Consider the following 6,000-nt stretch of genomic DNA (forward strand, 5'->3'; position numbering starts at 1 on the left):
TTGGGGAGCGTTTCGTAGTATGCGCAGTGCAATGGAGACGCGGAAACTTGTTGTGGCCCAGTGTTTTGCAGTTGGACGACAAGATTGGTACACAGTAGTAAAGAGCGAGGCACTGAGTTGGCAAAAATAATGGAGAGCACAATGGGGCTCGAGATGTGTTTGTTACCTCAGGTGCTGTATGATTGTCGACAAGGAGTGAAAACGGAGCAATTTGTGATGGCTCTTTCAATTTAAGACGTTAAAAACAGACGGAATTTGCATTTGTAATACCAGAGCATGGAAACTACTTGGAACTTTTGTGTATATGAACGGGTCCGCGCCTTTGCACTCTGCTCCCTTCACCGCTACAAACCAACCAACCATCGTGTCCGTGCGCATCTGAGTCGCAAAGAATGGGGAATAGCGCAGTTTGCTCGTGCATGGGGCGTAGCTCAGTTGGTAGAGCGTTCGCTTCGCATTTGTGAAAGGTCCAGAGTTCAAGCCGCGGCGCCTCCATTTTTTGTGGTCAGTGCATGGTAAGTGTTGGTCGCGGCGAACCTAAAGGCACGCAAGATGTTGCAAAGCCAGCGTCACAGACTGATATAATGTATACTGACGTAAGGAGAGCAAGATGTAAGTGTGGGGACCGGCCGTTATCGAGGTGTCATCGAGTGCAGATCTGTCTTAGGTATCGCGGCTTAACCTCATTGAAGTCTAGAGGGTGGACAACACGTTGGTCTTACTCAGAGCGGTGTCCGAATTCTATTTTCGACGTCATACGTGCCACTTTCATTGTGGCCAACTACGATTCTATACAGAATGCACGAAACCTGGAAGACACCCTAACGGATACATAGAGAGTAGTGTTTGTCTGCTGAATAATGGGTGTGCAAGGGTCTGTGTCGTCTATATGGCTGTATGTAGCACCATTAGTCTTCGGGGGGGGGTCGTAGCTCAGATGGTAGAGCGCTCGCTCAGTATGCGAGAGGTACTGGGATCAATACCCAGTGCCTCCAGAATTTTTAACACACCTACATGCGCACCTTGATATGCAAGTGGAATAATTCACAGCCAGCAGATGTGTCTAGGAAGATACAAGCTTGCGCCGAGTTCACGTAAATCCCACTGCACATTCCTATTCTTTGCGTGCAGTCAGCTGCTACTGGTGTTGTTAGTTGTGACTGCTGATAACAGATGCCGTAGCAATCAATTCATGGAGTGAGTTGTATGTTTTGCGATAGTCTGTCTCTGACAAGCAAGCACAGGTGACATAGGTGCGAACACGGGAAGCTTGCAGACCCTCGCTGCCTGCAGACACCGAGCAGCCACACTAGGAGGGCGGCCTAAGCCGTAGGCGAAATGTGCTCATTCGCTTTGGCGCGACGTCGAACTATAAATAATGCTGTCACTAGCGTGAGCGTCGTGGAAAGTCGGAAAAGTCGGCTGCGAGGGTGAGTGCCAAGTTTGGGGAGCGTTTCGTAGTATGCGCAGTGCAATGGAGACGCGGAAACTTGTTGTGGCCCAGTGTTTTGCAGTTGGACGACAAGATTGGTACACAGTAGTAAAGAGCGAGGCACTGAGTTGGCATGAATAATGGAGTGCACAATGGGGCTCGAGATGTGTTTGTTACCTCAGGTGCTGTATGATTGTCGACTAGGAGTGAAAACGGAGCAATTTGTGACGGCTCTTTCAATTTAAGACGTTAAAAACAGACGGAATTTGCATTTGTAATACCAGAGCATGGAAACTACTTGGAACTTTTGTGTATATGAACGGGTCCGCGCCTTTGTACTCTGCTCCCTTCACCGCTACAAACCAACCAACCATCGTGTCCGTGCGCATCTGAGTCGCAAAGAATGGGGAATAGCGCAGTTTGCTCGTGCATGGGGCGTAGCTCAGTTGGTAGAGCGTTCGCTTCGCATGTGAAAGGTCCAGGGTTCAAGCCGCGGCGCCTCCATTTTTTGTGGTCAGTGCATGGTAAGTGTTGGTCGCGGCGAACCTAAAGGCACGCAAGATGTTGCAAAGCCAGCGTCACAGACTGATATGATGTATACTGACGTAAAGAGAGCAAGATGTAAGTGTGGGGACCGGCTGTTATCGAGGTGTCATCGAGTGCAGATCTGTCTTAGGTATCGCGGCTTAACCTCATTGAAGTCTAGAGGGTGGACAACACGTTGGTCTTACTCAGAGCGGTGTCCGAATTCTATTTTCGACGTCATACGTGCCACTTTCATTGTGGCCAACTACGATTCTATACAGAATGCACGAAACCTGAAAGACACCCTAACGGATACATAGAGAGTAGTGTTTGTCTGCTGAATAATGGGTGTGCAAGGGTCTGTGTCGTCTATATGGCTGTATGTAGCACCATTAGTCTTCGGGGGGGCGGGCGTAGCTCAGATGGTAGAGCGCTCGATTAGTATGCGAGAGGTACTGGTATCAATACCCAGTGCCGCAAGAATTTTTAACACACCTACATGCGCACCTTGATATGCAAGTGGAATAATTCACAGCCAGCAGATGTGTCTAGGAAGATACAAGCTTGCGCCGAGTTCACGTAAATCCCACTGCACATTCCTATTCTTTGCGTGCAGTCAGCTGCTACTGGTGTTGTTAGTTGTGACTGCTGATAACAGATGCCGTAGCAATCAATTCATGGAGTGAGTTGTATGTTTTGCGATAGTCTGTCTCTGACAAGCAAGCACAGGTGACATAGGTGCGAACACAGGAAGCTTGCAGACCCTCGCTGCCTGCAGACACCGAGCAGCCACACTAGGAGGGCGGCCTAAGCCGTAGGCGAAATGTGCTCATTCGCTTTGGCGCGACGTCGAACTATAAATAATGCTGTCACTAGCGTGAGCGTCGTGGAAAGTCGGAAAAGTCGGCTGCGAGGGTGAGTGCCAAGTTTGGGGAGCGTTTCGTAGTATGCGCAGTGCAATGGAGACGCGGAAACTTGTTGTGGCCCAGTGTTTTGCAGTTGGACGACAAGATTGGTACACAGTAGTAAAGAGCGAGGCACTGAGTTGGCATGAATAATGGAGTGCACAATGGGGCTCGAGATGTGTTTGTTACCTCAGGTGCTGTATGATTGTCGACAAGGAGTGAAAACGGAGCAATTTGTGACGGCTCTTTCAATTTAAGACGTTAAAAACAGACGGAATTTGCATTTGTAATACCAGAGCATCGAAACTACTTGGAACTTTTGTGTATATGAACGGGTCCGCGCCTTTGTACTCTGCTCCCTTCACCGCTACAAACCAACCAACCATCGTGTCCGTGCGCATCTGAGTCGCAAAGAATGGGGAATAGCGCAGTTTGCTCGTGCATGGGGCGTAGCTCAGTTGGTAGAGCGTTCGCTTCGCATGTGAAAGGTCCAGGGTTCAAGCCGCGGCGCCTCAATTTTTTGTGGTCAGTGCATGGTAAGTGTTGGTCGCGGCGAACCTAAAGGCACGCAAGATGTTGCAAAGCCAGCGTCACAGACTGATATGATGTATACTGACGTAAAGAGAGCAAGATGTAAGTGTGGGGACCGGCTGTTATCGAGGTGTCATCGAGTGCAGATCTGTCTTAGGTATCGCGGCTTAACCTCATTGAAGTCTAGAGGGTGGACAACACGTTGGTCTTACTCAGAGCGGTGTCCGAATTCTATTTTCGACGTCATACGTGCCACTTTCATTGTGGCCAACTACGATTCTATACAGAATGCACGAAACCTGGAAGACACCCTAACGGATACATAGAGAGTAGTGTTTGTCTGCTGAATAATGGGTGTGCAAGGGTCTGTGTCGTCTATATGGCTCTATGTAGCACCATTAGTCTTCGGGGGGGCGGTCGTAGCTCAGATGGTAGAGCGCTCGCTTAGTATGAGAGAGGTACTGGGATCAATACCCAGTACCTCCAGATTTTTTAACACACCTACATGCGCACCTTGATATGCAAGTGGAATAATTCACAGCCAGCAGATGTGTCTAGGAAGATACAAGTTTGCGCCGAGTTCACGTAAATCCCACTGCACATTCCTATTCTTTGCGTGCAGTCAGCTGCTACTGGTGTTGTTAGTTGTGACTGCTGATAACAGATGCCGTAGCAATCAATTCATGGAGTGAGTTGTATGTTTTGCGATAGTCTGTCTCTGACAAGCAAGCACAGGTGACATAGGTGCGAACACAGGAAGCTTGCAGACCCTCGCTGCCTGCAGACACCGAGCAGCCACATTAGGAGGGCGGCCTAAGCCGTAGGCGAAATGTGCTCATTCGCTTTGGCGCGCCGTCGAACTATAAATAATGCTGTCACTAGCGTGAGCGTCGTGGAAAGTCGGAAAAGTCGGCTGCGAGGGTGAGTGCCAAGTTTGGGGAGCGTTTCGTAGTATGCGCAGTGCAATGGAGACGCGGAAACTTGTTGTGGCCCAGTGTTTTGCAGTTGGACGACAAGATTGGTACACAGTAGTAAAGAGCGAGGCACTGAGTTGGCAAAAATAATGGAGAGCACAATGGGGCTCGAGATGTGTTTGTTACCTCACGTGCTGTATGATTGTCGACAAGGAGTGAAAACGGAGCAATTTGTGACGGCTCTTTCAATTTAAGACGTTAAAAACAGACGGAATTTGCATTTGTAATACCAGAGCATGGAAACTACTTGGAACTTTTGTGTATATGAACGGGTCCGCGCCTTTGTACTCTGCTCCCTTCACCGCTACAAACCAACCAACCATCGTGTCCGTGCGCATCTGAGTCGCAAAGAATGGGGAATAGAGCAGTTTGCTCGTGCATGGGGCGTAGCTCAGTTGGTAGAGCGTTCGCTTGGCATGTGAAAGGTCCAGGGTTCAAGCCGCGGCGCCTCCATTTTTTGTGGTCAGTGCATGGTAAGTGTTGGTCGCGGCGAACCTAAAGGCACGCAAGATGTTGCAAAGCCAGCGTCACAGACTGATATGATGTATACTGACGTAAGGAGAGCAAGATGTAAGTGTGGGGACCGGCTGTTATCGAGGTGTCATCGAGTGCAGATCTGTCTTAGGTATCGCGGCTTAACCTCATTGAAGTCTAGAGGGTGGACAACACGTTGGTCTTACTCAGAGCGGTGTCCGAATTCTACTTTCGACGTTATACGTGCTACTTTCATTGTGGCCAACTACGATTCGATACAGAATGCACGAAACCTGAAAGACACCCTAACGGATACATAGAGAGTAGTGTTTGTCTGCTGAATAATGGGTGTGCAAGGGTTTGTGTCGTCTATATGGCTGTATGTAGCACCATTAGTCTTCGGGGGGGCGGGCGTAGCTCAGATGGTAGAGCGCTCGATTAGTATGCGAGAGGTACTGGGATCAATACCCAGTGCCTGCTGAATTTTTAACACACCTACATGCGCACCTTGATATGCAAGTGGAATAATTCACAGCCAGCAGATGTGTCTAGGAAGATACAAGCTTGCGCCGAGTTCACGTAAATCCCACTGCACATTCCTATTCTTTGCGTGCAGTCAGCTGCTACTGGTGTTGTTAGTTGTGACTGCTGATAACAGATGCCGTAGCAATCAATTCATGGAGTGAGTTGTATGTTTTGCGATAGTCTGTCTCTGACAAGCAAGCACAGGTGACATAGGTGCGAACACAGGAAGCTTGCAGACCCTCGCTGCCTGCAGACACCGAGCAGCCACATTAGGAGGGCGGCCTAAGCCGTAGGCGAAATGTGCTCATTCGCTTTGGCGCGCCGTCGAACTATAAATAATGCTGTCACTAGCGTGAGCGTCGTGGAAAGTCGGAAAAGTCGGCTGCGAGGGTGAGTGCCAAGTTTGGGGAGCGTTTCGTAGTATGCGCAGTGCAATGGAGACGCGGAAACTTGTTGTGGCCCAGTGTTTTGCAGTTGGACGACAAGATTGGTACACAGTAGTAAAGAGCGAGGCACTGAGTTGGCAAAAATAATGGAGAGCACAATGGGGCTCGAGATGTGTTTGTTACCTCACGTGCTGTATGATTGTCGACAAGGAGTGAAAACGGAGCAATTTGTGACGGCTCTTTCAATT

General features: G+C 49.3%; 1 non-coding gene across 1 annotated transcript; it reads left to right on the forward strand.

Annotated features, from left to right (window-relative positions):
• The first annotated feature begins 3,305 nt into the window (after positions 1–3,305).
• Trnaa-cgc (transfer RNA alanine (anticodon CGC)) lies at positions 3,306–3,378 on the forward strand. The gene has a single exon. It is a non-coding gene; the product is annotated as a tRNA-Ala (tRNA).
• Positions 3,379–6,000: the final 2,622 nt, after the last annotated feature.

This window comes from Schistocerca gregaria, chromosome 10, assembly GCF_023897955.1.
Source record: "Schistocerca gregaria isolate iqSchGreg1 chromosome 10, iqSchGreg1.2, whole genome shotgun sequence".
NCBI classification, from domain to species: Eukaryota; Metazoa; Arthropoda; class Insecta; order Orthoptera; family Acrididae; genus Schistocerca; species Schistocerca gregaria.